At 44.2% G+C, this 14,006-nt stretch overlaps 2 pseudogenes; one reads left to right on the top strand and one right to left on the bottom strand.

The window, feature by feature from the left end:
• The first annotated feature begins 2,600 nt into the window (after nucleotides 1-2,600).
• LOC102442614 lies at nucleotides 2,601-4,057 on the top strand (annotated as a pseudogene).
• Nucleotides 4,058-6,105: 2,048 nt separating this feature from the next.
• On the bottom strand, nucleotides 6,106-7,707 carry LOC111828396 (annotated as a pseudogene).
• Between the last annotated feature and the right edge of the window lie 6,299 nt (nucleotides 7,708-14,006).

The following is a 14,006-nucleotide window of genomic DNA, read 5'->3' on the forward strand; positions in this document are numbered from 1 at the left end:
TGCTGGCTTAGGCCTGCTCCCGGGTGGCAGAGGGCAGGCCCAATCCCTAGGTGCAGCCCCTGGTCGGGCTCAGAGCAGGGCCGATTGGGGAGTTGGGGCACCGCCCCCTGTCATGCACAGAGCAGGGCGGATCAGGGGGTTGAGGAGCTCCCCCCTGTCACTCACAGAGTAGGGCCTATAGGGGAGTTGGGGCACCGCCCCCTGTCACACACAGAGCAGGGCGGATCAGGGGGTTGGGGCGCTGCACCCTGTCACACTCAGGGCAGGGCCAATGGGGAGGTTATGGCTCTACCCTGTCACACACAGAGCAGGGCCTGTGGAGGGGGGTTGGGGCGCCACCCTCTATCACCCACAGAGCAGGGCCGATCAGGGGGTTGGGGCACCTCCACTGTAACACTCAGGGCAGGGCCGATGGAGAGGTTATGGCTCTACCCTGTCACACACAGAGCAGGGCCCATGGGGGGGGTTGGGGCACCGCACCCTGTCACACACAGAGCAGGGCCGATCAGGGGGTTGGTGCGCCACACTCTGTGAAACACAGAGCTGCAGGGCGATCAGGGGATTGGGGAGCTCCCCCCTATCACACACAGAGCCCCAGGGCGATCAGGGGGTTGGGGAGCTCCCCCCTATCAGGCACAGAGCAGGGCTGATCAGGGGGTTGGGGTGCCTTCCTCTGTCACTCACAGAGCCGCATGGAGATCAAGGGGTTTGGGCGCTGCCCCCTGTCATGCTGATCCTGGTGCCGGGAGCCTCGCTGCTCCGCTGATCCCGGTGCCGGGAGGCATATTACCCTTTTACTATATAGAATAGAAGCCTGGTGCATGGGTTGGGGCTGGCTGGTTTTCCCTGAAGGGTGTCCTGGATCAGGGTGGGGGTCCCCACAGGGGTGCCTGGCCTGTCTGGGTGAGGGGCTGAGGGCCGTTTTCAGGCTGGCGGATGACTGAAGCTCCCAACTGCTCCTTTTTTTTCTTTTTTTTATTTTATTCTGGGCCAGCTTTAGCTCTGAGGCCTCGCTGCTGACAGCAGGTTTCTGGCCTTTACCTTCTGTTTTTGATACAATGTTGCGGTCCGGCTGGCTGAAGCCCGCTGACTGAAAGCTGGTTTCTAGGGTTTTGTTTAGCTTCTATATTTGCAACATAGTTGCTTAGAGTTGCAGCTGAGAGTCCGGCAAGTGGGGCGGGGGAACGTTGGAGTCCGCAGTCACTGGAGCAAGCAAGCCTTCCTGTTCGCTTCAGTGCATGGCTGCCGGCCGCCATCTTGGCTGAGAGTTAATTTGCATAAGGATATGCTGATTAGCCAATGGGAAGGGTATCGGTCGTACGCTAATTACCATGTTTCTCTTTTATTAGTGTAGATACTAGAGTCCCAGTGCATGAATTCATGCATGGGTGGGGTCCAGCTGGCCTGCCCCAATTGGGCTAATTGGGGCTGGGCCAGCCCAGGGGATGGAACATGAGAGGTTGACTGGTCAGCACCGGCCCTGATCTGGCCGGTTGTCAAGCCACAGTGCATGTCATAGCGACTGGTCATTTTGGTCATTTGGTTTTTATATCTATACTAATAAAAGGGAAACATGCATATAGGTGTCACTCTGCTATGCCCACCAGCCAATCAGGATGAGTATGCAAATTAATGCAACAAAGATGGCGGTTAATTTGCATAAGCCAGTGGGAGAAAGATCAATATCATATGATCTCACTCATATGTGAAAAATAACTAAGAACATAAAGTGATGAAAAAATAGACCTAGAGACATAGAGACATGGGACACACTGGCAACCCTCAGAGGGACAGCAGGAGAGGGTGGAGGCAGGAAGAATTCAACCACTGAACTCATGTGCATATATGCATAACCCATAGACACAGACAATGGGGTGCTGAAGGTTTTGGGGGTAAGGTGCTGGGAGAGGTCACTAGGAGTAAAAAAAGGGACATGTATAATACTTTCAGCAATAAAAAGAAAAGTAAAAAGCCAGCTCTAACCGGTTTGGCTCAGTGGATTGAGCATTGGCCTGGAGATTGAAGGGTCCCAAGTTTGATTCTGGTCAAGGGCATATGCCCAGGCTATGGGCTCAATCCCTAGTAGGGGGTGTGCAGGAGGCACATGATCAATAATTCTCATCATTGAAGTTTTCATCTCACTCCATCTCATTTCCTCTCTAAAATGAATAAAAATATTTTTTTTAAAAAAGTCAAAGCTGTCTTTGGAAATTCAGGTTCCTGTGACCCCAGAACTGATCTTTCACAACATTGCCTTAGTGCACAATAGCCGCAGGGCACTTGGAGTCTGCCTTTCTTCCCATCAGGACAAATGTAAACTCAGTTCTCATACTGAGGCTGAAGAGGTGAGATGGTAAGTGAGTGGGGAGGTTAAATGGAAGCCAGCTTGCATTGTGGGGTTGCTAATGACCAGCAAATGATGCAATGACCAGCTAATAGTTTGAATTTAGAGTGGGTTTCATTGGTCTCTACACCTGGATCCCCCAAACACACACTCTCACAACCAAAACCTGATTGGACTGTCTCATGAGGGATTGTTCAAGAGGCTCAAGTGTTTGTGAGAAACTGGTTGATTTCTAAGAAATCCTTACTGCAAATAGCTGCAGGGTGGGGTGAACAAGAAGGAAAGAGAAGAAAGGGGCTTAAAAAAGGAAACAGTAAGAGGGGGAAGACTATAAAAGAAGAGCCCTGCTGCACAGAGATCTCAGCTACTCCACTGGCCACCTCTTCAGTGCCCCCCGCAGCCCAGGATGAAATTGATTCTGCACTGAAGAGGCTGTTATTGCTAAAAATGAGCTACAACGTGGCCATGGGGGAGAACTACAAGGTGGACTGCCTTCCAGAGAACCTTGCACCTGGGTTAGTGGCCCCGGTGCCATGGAAGCTGAATTGGATTTTGTGGACCCCTGAACTGTACAGAGGAACAGTGCAAAAGGCAGTGACTATGACAAGCTCATCGTTCTGTTTGGAACCAGTAACATTGACCAAGAGCTGATAAACAGAAGAGAGAGAGCCAGGGGCCAGAGACCACACCGCTTCCTGCACAGATGCACCTTCTTCTGACACAGAGACATGAACCAAGTCCTCGATACCTATGAAAACAAGAAGCTGTTTCGCTTGTATTTGGGCAGGGGGCCCTCTTCCGAAGCCATGCATGTAGGCCACCACATCCCATTCATTTTCACAAAGTGGCTGCAGGACATGTTCAATGTGCTCTTGCTCATCCAGATGACCGATGACTAGAAGTACCTGTGGAAGACCTGACCCTGGACCAGGCCTATGGTTACTCCGTGGAAAATGCCAAGGACATCATCACCTGCAGCTTTCACATCAACAAGCCCATCTTCTCTGACCTCGACTACCTGGGGGTGAGCCCAGACTTCTACAAGAACATGGTGAAGATCAGAAATATGTGACCTTCAACCAAGTGAAAGGCATTTTTGGCTTCGCCTACAGTGACTGCATGGGTAACATCAGCTTTCCTGCCATCCAGGCTGCTCCCTCCTTCAGCAACTCATTCTCACAGATCTTCCGGGGTGAGTTGGACATCCAGGGCCTCATCCCCTGTGCCATCAACCAGGATCCTTACTTCAGAATGACAAGAGATATCACTCCCAGGATCTGCTATCCTAAACCACCCTGCTACACTCAACTTTCTTCCCCTCCCTGCAGGGGACTCAGACCCAAAGGAGTGCCAGCAACCCCAACTCCCCCATCTTCCTCACAGACACAGCCAAGCAGATCAAGACCAAGGTCAACAAGCATGCTTTTTCTGGAGGGAAAGACACCATCAAGGAAGCACAAGCAGTTTGGGGAAAATGGCCACGTGGACGTGTCCTTCATGTACATGACCTTCTTCCTTGAGGATGAGGACAAGCTGGAGCAGATCAGGAAGGATTACAGCAGTGGAGCCATGCTCACCTGGGAGCTCAAGAAGGATCTCGTGGAGGTCCGGCAGCCGCTCCTGGCGGAGCACCAGGCCAGGTGCAAGGAGGCCAGGGAGGAGATAGTCAAAGTGTTCTTGACCCCCCGGAAGCTGTCCTATGACTTTCAATAGCGCCCATTTTATATCTGCACAGAAAGAACCATAATTTACCCAGAGGCTCTGTCACATGGCTTCCGGTTCCTGGTGTCTGTAACCCTGTGTGTCTGTCCTTACTGTTTCTCCCTGTGTCATCCTTTCCAAACAAACCTTGTGAGCTGCCTGGAGGACTCCATTGGAAAAAATCCCACCCCACATAGACCCTTAAGCCTGATGGTTAGAGAGTCTGTAGTCTAGGTGATCATTTCAGGAAGTTTAATGGGCACAGGCCTATTTGAGCCCATTCTCCCTCCCCCAAGCAAACAGAAATGTTAACTGTGCTTTTGACTGAGAGATCTCCCAGCTTGAAAGCTGCTTTTCACACTGAGTATTGGCCCCAGGTGGCCCCTTTTATTAAGTTGAGTCTGTGGGAGAAACTTTCCAGCTCCCTTCCTGAAATCCAGACCTCATGTGTTCTCCTGGAACCTCTGCCCTTCCCTGAGCCTCCCTCTGCTGCTTCCAGGGACTGGCCCTGAGCATAGGCACTGTGCCCCCACCCTGTGGCGACTGAGGGGAATCTGTGTTCTTTGTAGAAACCTTTGTCCTGACACTTGATTGGCTCAGAAGCCTGCAAAAAGCAGTGCCCTGCTGGTGTCCTGGGCTATAGAGTGCAAGCAGGAGACCCAAGCACCAAGGGAAACCTTCAGTCTTGTGTCCTGTGTAGTCTGGGAAAGCAGAAGAATATCCCAGGAAATCCCTCCATGGAGGTGCAGGGTCCACTCCTGAGCACAATACCCTAAATAAATTTCCTTTGGTTCCACAGGGGGGAGGGTGTAGGAGTGGAATATGTATATGACATTCAAACCATGTTTCCTGGCCAACCCACCTTGTGAACAGCCAATTGAATTAATTAGCCATTTCAGTGGGAAGAAAGTTAGTGTGTCTTTATCATGTTCAGGCTGCCTTACCTCACATTTAACATCCACATTTTTGGAGTCATGGGAAATCTCTGTATGACAAGTCATCACATGGAGAGACATCACAAGAAACAGGGACTATCAGATATGATGATATGCCTTAGGGGTTTTTGACCCTAAGAATATTAAAATTCATAGGCAGATTTGAAAAGTGTTCAAAAAGGTCTAACTAAATAGTTAATTTTATAAAAATATTTTACTTTATTCTATTCCATAAATGAGTGTGTATTCTCTTTCCTTCAGCTAAAATGAGGCATCATTGATTTAATATATGTATGAATATATTTTTCTTCTAGATTAGGGGGACAGTAAATTTTACTGTAAAAATTAAGATAGGAAATATTTTAGGTTTGCAGGCCATATGATCTCTGTGACAATTCCTAAATTTTAATGTTGTAGTGCAAAGATAGCCATAGACAATTCACAAACTATGCATAAAAGTACTTAGGCTATGGGTTACAAGTTTTGCTTAACAAAATAATTGTCATAATGCATTAGAAATTGATTATTATCGAAGCCATAGTTCTTTCATTATGCACGATTATTTTGGGATTCATCCCATGCAGTAGCTGGCATAATTTTTTATAAATATATTTTTACTGATTTTCAGAGAGGGAGAGGAAGAGAGAGAAACATCAATGTTGAGAGAGAATCATTAATCAGCTGCATCCTGCATGCACCCACACTGAGGATCGAGCCTGCACCCCAGGCATATGCCCTCACCTGGAATCAAACCATGACCTCCTGGTTCATAGGTCAATGCTCAAACACTGAGCCACATTGGCTGGACAACAAGATCCTTTATAAGTAATTCTTTTATTTATGGTTATTTTTAATGAATAATTGAAATAAAAATATAATACTCTTAATGCAATAAAAACCAGGAGGAGTATATGTAAATATTTACTTCATAGTTGGTAAAATACATAACACATTGATGAACCCAAGCAGAAGCTCATTCAGAAAGTTTTATTACCAATAGGTGTTAAATTTATAGATATTGTGGAATCAAATTGTCCATACACAGTGAGGCACTCATGGTGAATTCTGACTTATGTTAAAATGAGAGAGACACACTAGCCAAGTGAATAGTAAATAGAAAATTGTCTAATCCTCTTCCTCCCCTGAATCCTCCATTTTGGATTTGGAGAGGAGTTTCATTACTCGGTGTATAGGAGTCTTCACAGACTCATATTTCCATCCCTTCCTCATAAACATCTTCTCAATCACACCTGGCATCTTGTAGCCCTTGCTTACAATGAAATCTTTGAAGGCAATTGGTCCATAAAGTTCATCAATAATGTCTGGTTCAAAATGCCTTAGATAGGTCCAATATTCTTTGTCACGGACGACTATAGGGTCGGGCAAAGGCTGGTCACTGGCCACCTTTTTCCAGCATTTGGGGTCCAGGTACCATGCTCCATACCTTATCTTCTCCCTTTTGGGTTTATAAGGGTCTTGTTGTTTTCGGAGTTTCCTTTCCCAGTTACCTTCCTGCAGGGAGAATTTTCTCTGCTGTATGTCATCTAGCTGTTTGCAGGGCTTTATATTCAAAGGAAGCTGGCTTATTTTCTTTATTTTGACTGTATTATGGGTGAGTGGGACCTCTAAGTCAATTCCAAACTGTTTCATGATGTCCTCTTCATCAATGCCTATGTCTCCAAAATTATCATCGATCCATCTGCAGAATTCACGAACTCTTCTTCTTGATTGTTGGAGCCCAGGAACTTTGGGGATATCCATTGTGCATGCTGCATTTGTCTCTTCCTCAGGAAACAAACTGAATAAATATGACTGAAGACTCTCCTTGGCCGTTTCCACATGGGCTTGGTTTTCAGGTTCCAGGTTGACGTCCTCGGGAGGTTCCAGGTTGAGCTTCCAGGGAGATTCGGAGTGGACTGCCTCGGGAGGTTCTAGGTTCACTGCCTCGGGAGGTTCTAGGTTCACTGCCTCGGGAGGTTCTAGGTTCACTGCCTGGGGAGGCTCCAGGTTGACCTCCTCAGAATGTTCTTCACACAGGTGTGTGGGGGTCTTCTTTCTTTCCTTGGTGCCCTCACAATACGCCCACGTGTCCTCCAGCTCCCTGTCAGGATCTACCACTTCCAGGACCTTGAGCATGAGGTCTGGAGGGAGAGCTTCCTCCAGATTCGGGCAGTTCGCCAGGGAATGCTGGGTCAGGTTGCCTTCAATGTTCTCTACAAAGGCCTTCCGTGCTCGCTGGGCTGGCGAGAGCTTGGAACACAGGTCCGCTCCCTTGGGCGGCTGCCTGTGAATCTTTTTGGGCGGAGGGCGGGGTATTCTATGAGCAATCATGGGGAGAAAGCCCTCCCGAGGGCCACGAGTGATCACATCTTCAGGAGATGGACAGCCTGTTCTGAAGTCGTCCAGTCCCTCCTTCACAAATACCCACCGCCGGCTGTCCATGGAGGTGGGGCACTTCCCAAGCTTGTTGTTCTGCCTGGAGAGATAGCGGGAAGGCAACCTGTCCCTGTCCTTGAACCAGGGCTTACATTTCATCCCCAGGGGCAAGGGCTCCAGCGGCCCTGGCCCTAGCAGCCACTTCTTGTTGGGCTCCGGCTTCTTGTCCAGCTTCGGCCCTGACTGCCATGGCTTGATCAGCCCTGACTCTATAAGCGCCTTCTTCCTCAGGTCCGACTTTAACAGCCACCCCTTGTGGGGCTCCGGTAAGGGCCACTGCTGGCCCGCCATGGCGCCCTTGGCCCAGGGGGCCTCAGGTGTTTGTTGTCCCAGCCGCCCAGTTGCTAGGAGACCATTGCCAGGTGCTGCAGCATTCTTATTCTTTCCCCAGGCAGGTCAGCACGTGCCCCTGCAAAGCCTGCATTGTCCAGGGATGGCCCGCAAGGTTGCATTCTTGCTTGTGGTAGAGAACTGTCCCTGTGTAAGGGCACACCACAGGTCAGTTGCCCATTTATCTTTTGATGGACTTTTGGATTGATTCCAGTTTTCGGCTGTTTGGAAATCAAGGGGCCACGAATATTTCACGTGTTCAGATCTTCATACAATTACTTTCATTTCTCCTGGGTAAATTATAGCTAGGAATTGATAGGCGGGAGCTTCTGAGAGCCGTGTTTTTTCTATGTACTCACAGCCCTCAGGTTTTGATATTTTCCCAAATATGGGTGAGGTGAGTGAGGCATTGGGTATACAACATAAGGTGGCACCTAAAAAACCCCTTAGAAATTAAGATCAGTTATCTTTTAAGGTAACATTTTCAATGATATTTGTGAAAACAGTGCCATATTAAACCCTGAGGGCAAAGGATAGATCAGTGTTCCTCCTACTGATCCTGTCTTTATTTAAAACCCATGTGTTCTTCACCATCCATTTTCTTTTTACAAATAGTATTTTCCTTTTTTGGATACTGTTATGTCGCTTGGAAACAGTTTAATTCTTTGGGATCTTTTTTAAGATTTGATTGAAATAAACAGAGCAGTTCCCTGAGATAGTACATGGCTAAATACTGTTATACCATGTGGTATGGTTAATTAACTGTTCCTCACTACTGCAGCAAGACTCTCCCATGTAAATTATTCAATGCCTGTGCATCTAGGGCTTTCTAGTCTGGCTGACAGTAAAGGTCGCTATTGCAGGCCCTGTGTGAGTATCAGTTACCAAGAATCCTTTCCAGTGGTTTCTTTCCTGGCTTCTAATAATGTATTCACACACGAGCTGATCAGTAATCAGTTGAATCATTCATGTGGGGGGCAAGATTCTGGAGTTCCCTCTCTCTCATTTTCCTCTCTAGTTGTCTGCCTTGAGAACTCTACCTACCTTGTTCTCTACAGGGTCTTAGCTCTACATACTAGTAGCGAGACTGCTGGTCTTTGCCTGGGGTGTGCCTCTCTGAGCTGTGGCCTAGAAACTCAAGGAATGTGGAGCCATCATAGGACTCTCCTCATTTATTTACTATCTGTGAGGGATCAGTCTCTGCTTCCTGATGACCAGTGTCTTTCAAAATTTTATCTTATTTTATTTCATTATTTCTCCAGGTGTTCCAGGGCATAAATCTGATCCCTGTTACTCTATTTTGGCCAGAACAGAAAATATAATTTACTTCTTTTGTTTTGTCTCCATCAATTTGTGAGTCTGCCTTTTCAAAGGTCACCGATGACTTCTAAGCCATCAAATACCTTAAAATTCATGCTGTTCTCCATGACTAGAGATTATAGATCACACCCACATTACTGAAACAAATACCTCTCTTAAAATACATACCAATCTATTTTTGTTTTTTTTCCCCTAATACTCAGGATACTTATCTACTTTGCATTCCATAAAATAAATACTAAACTCCTTAGCATATAACATTAGGTGTTTTACAATATCAATGCAGCATGGCTTTTTCTTGTTCATAGCCAATAATACTCTAATACACAAATTACAGATTAGATGTAATTCTTCAACCATGGCAGCAACTTGAATCTTGTCTTAAAATACATTTATTTCATCCATTTAGTTATTAAGCACACATTGGTTCAGTTCTCCTTTTGTATGAGGCAGTGTGTCTGATACTCAAGCTATTGCAATGAATCTTGACCATCTGATTATTTTAAAGATTTTCTTCAGACATCACTGTTGAAGTACATTCTTTCTGAGTAAGTGTTAAGTGAGGCATGTTGAGATTGCCAATCAATTAAATATAATCAAATATATTAATACAGCTAATATCACTTAAGATAGTTGGTAAAAGTTAAAATATGAAGCTAAGAAATAGAAAATCAGTGTCCATGATTCAATGGGAACTCAATCTATTCTAGAAATCATTACTTGTAAATTAGTGTTATTATTAACATCATTATTAACATTAATATTATTGTTTTCTGCAGTATGAAGCACGGGGAGAATATCTCCATTTAAGTTTAAGAACGAAGTGACATTTTCATAGGAAAATGACAATTAGCCTAAAGGTAATGCCCAGTATATTCAAACCCCTTTAAAAATTCACTATTGTCCCCTTTTGTCATATGACATATACTTTTTCCAAAGAGGAAAAATAGATGTACAACAGAAAGTACATGTACCCGTTATTACAATTATCAAGTGAGTCCTAGGTGGTTTGGCTCAGTGGATAGTTGCAGCCTGGGGACTGAAGTGTCCCAGGTAACATTTTGTTCAAGGTCACATGCCCAGGTGGGGGGGGCAGGGCTCAATCCCAAGTAGGGGCATGCAGGAGGCAGCTGATCAATGATTCTCTCTCATCACTGATGTTTCTGTCTCTCTTTCCCTCTCGCTACCTCTCTGAAATGAATAAATATATATATTTTTAAACTATCAAGTGAAATATAATGAATGAGCATCAAGTGTTACAAATAACGTTTTTAGAGCTCTGTTCACTCTTAAATACAAGAGGTTACATTACTGTATGAACATCAGCATCTTCCAAGTATTCATCCTACTCTGGCTATGGCAGTTAACATTAGGAAATATGGCTATTGAAAAAGAGCCTGCTGCAGTTGTTTACCATCTCCCAAAACAAGTATTTCTGAAGAGTGATTATTGAAGTAGAGTACTGATCTTTCCCAGTTGTCCCATTTTTTGCTTCTTAAAGTAATACAGAGCATGTGAATGTTGTGTGTTCAAAGTAGTAGCTACCATAATTTGATCACTTATAATAAGCACAATGAAAACAATTCTGATACCTTGTAATGTAGCAAAATTTTTCAACATCAGATTATTCCACTAACTTCCCCTTTAGTTTTATTTTTTTTAAAAAATCAAAATGACATTGTTTCTGGATCTATTTTGTTCATTGGTTTATTTAGTTCATTAGATTCCACATATGAGTGAGATCATGTGAACTTATCTTTCTCTGACTGGTTTATTTCACTTAGCATAATACTCTCAGGGTCCATCCAAGCTGTTGAAAATGGTAAGAGTTTCTTTTTTTTTTCAGTTGCATAGTATTCTATTGTGAAAATGTACCACAGTTTTTTTTATCCACTCATCTGCTGATGGGCACTTGGGTCAAATTGCAGTTCCATATTTAATTTATTGAGGAAACTCCATAATGGCAGCATCAGTCTGCATTACCACCAGAAGTGTATTAGGCATCCTATTTCTCCACAACCTCATCAACATATTCTGTGAAGCATCTTGCCTGTAATCTCACAAGATAAGAACATGGCTGTGCTGGAATATGAACTTATTTCTGCCTACCTCCAAAATTTGTACTTTTAATACTGTTTTCAAGTATGATTTTTATTGATTTCAGAAAGAGGATAAGAGAGGTAGAGGGAAATAGGAACATCAATGATGAGAGAGAATAATTGATTGGCTCCCTGCCTCCTGCACGCCCCCCATAGGGATCAGGGCACAATCCAGGCATGTTCCCAGACAGGAAATTGAACCATGACCTCCTGTTTCATGGGTTGATGCTTACCTACTGAGCCAAGTTAACCCAGTGTTCTTAACACTCTTTAGATTGTCAGAAATGAAAATGTCATTTTTCTTTATTAAAGTACATGTTCTTAGAGGAAAATTCTTAAAAGGTTCCGTTATTCCTTAAGTGATAATATAATACAACTACAGTCCTGGTGCACGAATTGGTGCCCATTGAAAGGAAATTAATTAGAAGGTGGCCTGCAGGGTGGGACTGGGCAAGACACACCCTGGAGCCAACCTCCTGGGATCCCTCCCCAGCCTGCCCCACATGTGGCAGCTCCCCGCCTTGAAGGGCATCTGCAGAGTGAGCAGGGTCCCCCCAGCAGGTGGGGTGCCTGGGTCTGGCCTGAGGGGTTTGGGCCAAAACTGGCTCTGTAACATCCCCCAGGGATCCTCGATTGCCAGAGGGCAGTTCACCACAGCTCTGCAGCTTCTGCATTGAGCATCTGCCACTTGGTGGTCAGTAAGCATCATAGCTACCAGATGGAGTATCTGACCCCTAGTGGTCATTTCACATCATAGCTACCAGTCTGATGGTCAGTTGGTTGGACGGTCATTTAGCCTTTTATATATATATATATATTTTGAGTGTTATAGTATTTGTTTGGGTTTCTTTATGTTGTGAAACTCAAAAACAAAAACAAAATTTAAAGACTGTGAACAGGCTTTGAAAACTTCATGGGGCTATGCTAACATAATTATATATTAGGCTCTTCTGACTTTCCTCTTCTATAAAGTACAGATTTTAGGTAAGGTAATATTTCCTGCTTTTTCTGGTGTTAAAAAATTCAAATGGATCAAGCACTGTTTCTGTTTGTTTCTGTATGACAACTAATACCAATGCACATAATTACAGCAGCAGAGAACCCCACATAATTTTTCCATGAAAGTTTATTTTGCTGGACATAGCCATCACCAAAGCCAATAGGAAGCTTTACTGATGACTTATTTTGAAAATACATTTTTTCATCTTAGTCAACAGGTAAGATTGAATCAAATGTAATTGGAAGCTATCACACAGGATAAGCACCATGACAACTTTTTTTTGCCTTGGCTTCTTGGTGACTTTGTAGCACTCTCCTTTCTTCTTCTCCCCCTCCTCCTCTTCCACAAATATATGCTGTGCATCGTTGTGTGAAGCTTGTGGTAATAGGCACTTGGGTAAAGTAACGCTATCATTATCACCAAAATTTGAGTTGAATGATACGGTTTCCATTTCATAGATGAGGAGACATGATCTGGGAAATGCAAGGTCACAAAATCAAAATGTGGAAAAGCAAATTTTATGGACATGAACAATGAATGTGTAAGGATGAATGTTTCTGCACATATCACAGCCTTCAATGGAATCCCACAGAAACTACATAATCCTGAGCCAGAGGATATAATATTGGCCTCTTTAATGTCTGAATAAATAAGTCTGGGTATATCCCAGATTTTGAAGCCATTAGTTACTCACTTCTCTAGGCTATTAAAGTGAGTTCTTTAGTAAAAGGCAGCTGTCTAAAAACAAGGTCTTGGTAAAACCAATCATAAAACTGGCACTGGAGAAGAGAGTATTGAAACAGGATTACAGCAGCCTGAGTGAAGACCTAACAATAGGTAAAAGTGTACACAATGACATAGAGGTGTGAGAGTACATGTGGACTTGCGTCTGTAATGTAGAAGCATGTTTGTACGGCAGTACGTGTGTGGGAGGTGTGCCTATGTAAACAGGTATGTTATTGATTAGCCTGGAGAATTAGCAAGCTTGTGATTTTGACCGGATTTGCATTTTTGAAAAAATATACTTTAGGAGAAGAGAGACTAGTTTTGAAACCAATGCAGAAATAAGATACAATGGCGACATAGACTTAATTATGACGAAAAAGTCTGGGTTAGAGAGAAATTCTTGGCCTTGGCTTACAAAAATACATAGAAAAGACCTCATTTTTCAGGCAACAATACTCTCAAAGAGACTTCATTTAAAATAGGAAAATTGCGCCAAAACCGGTTTGGCTCAGTGGATAGAGCGTCGGCCTGGGGACTGAAAGGTCCCAGGTTCGATTCCGGTCAAGGGCATGTACCTGGGTTGCGGGCACATCCCCAGTAGGAGATGTGCAGGAGGCAGCTGATCGATGTTTCTCTCTCATCGATGTTTCTAACTCTCTATCTCCCTTCCTCTCTGTAAAAAATCAATAAAGAAATATTAACAAAAAAATAGGAAAATTGCAAAGAAGCATATATCTGTCCTGTCCTAACAAGATGAAATACTATATGCATATAGTTGCATTTACATGTGACTTTCTTTATAAAGGCAAGCAGAAGTGCACTCTAGATCTGCACTACAAATCTTTCTAGCTATAAATTGTCCCATCACAGACAGATTTAGCTGTTACTTTTAAAATATAAAGAAGTTGCTTGATTTCTCATGTTACATTTATGAGTAAGTTTTAAGTTGATATTCATGACATGCAAATATTACTTGCACTTGAATAGATATGTGAGGATATTTGGGTTGCTGGGTAGTTTACTCACACATCTATTTTGCACAGGAGATTTTCAGCACTTGAAACTCCCTCAAGTCTGCCACTGTGTTGAATGGTATGGAGATACACATTCAAAGT

Source organism: Myotis lucifugus, unplaced genomic scaffold, assembly GCF_000147115.1.
Source record: "Myotis lucifugus unplaced genomic scaffold, Myoluc2.0 scaffold_4, whole genome shotgun sequence".
Lineage (NCBI taxonomy): Eukaryota > Metazoa > Chordata > Mammalia > Chiroptera > Vespertilionidae > Myotis > Myotis lucifugus.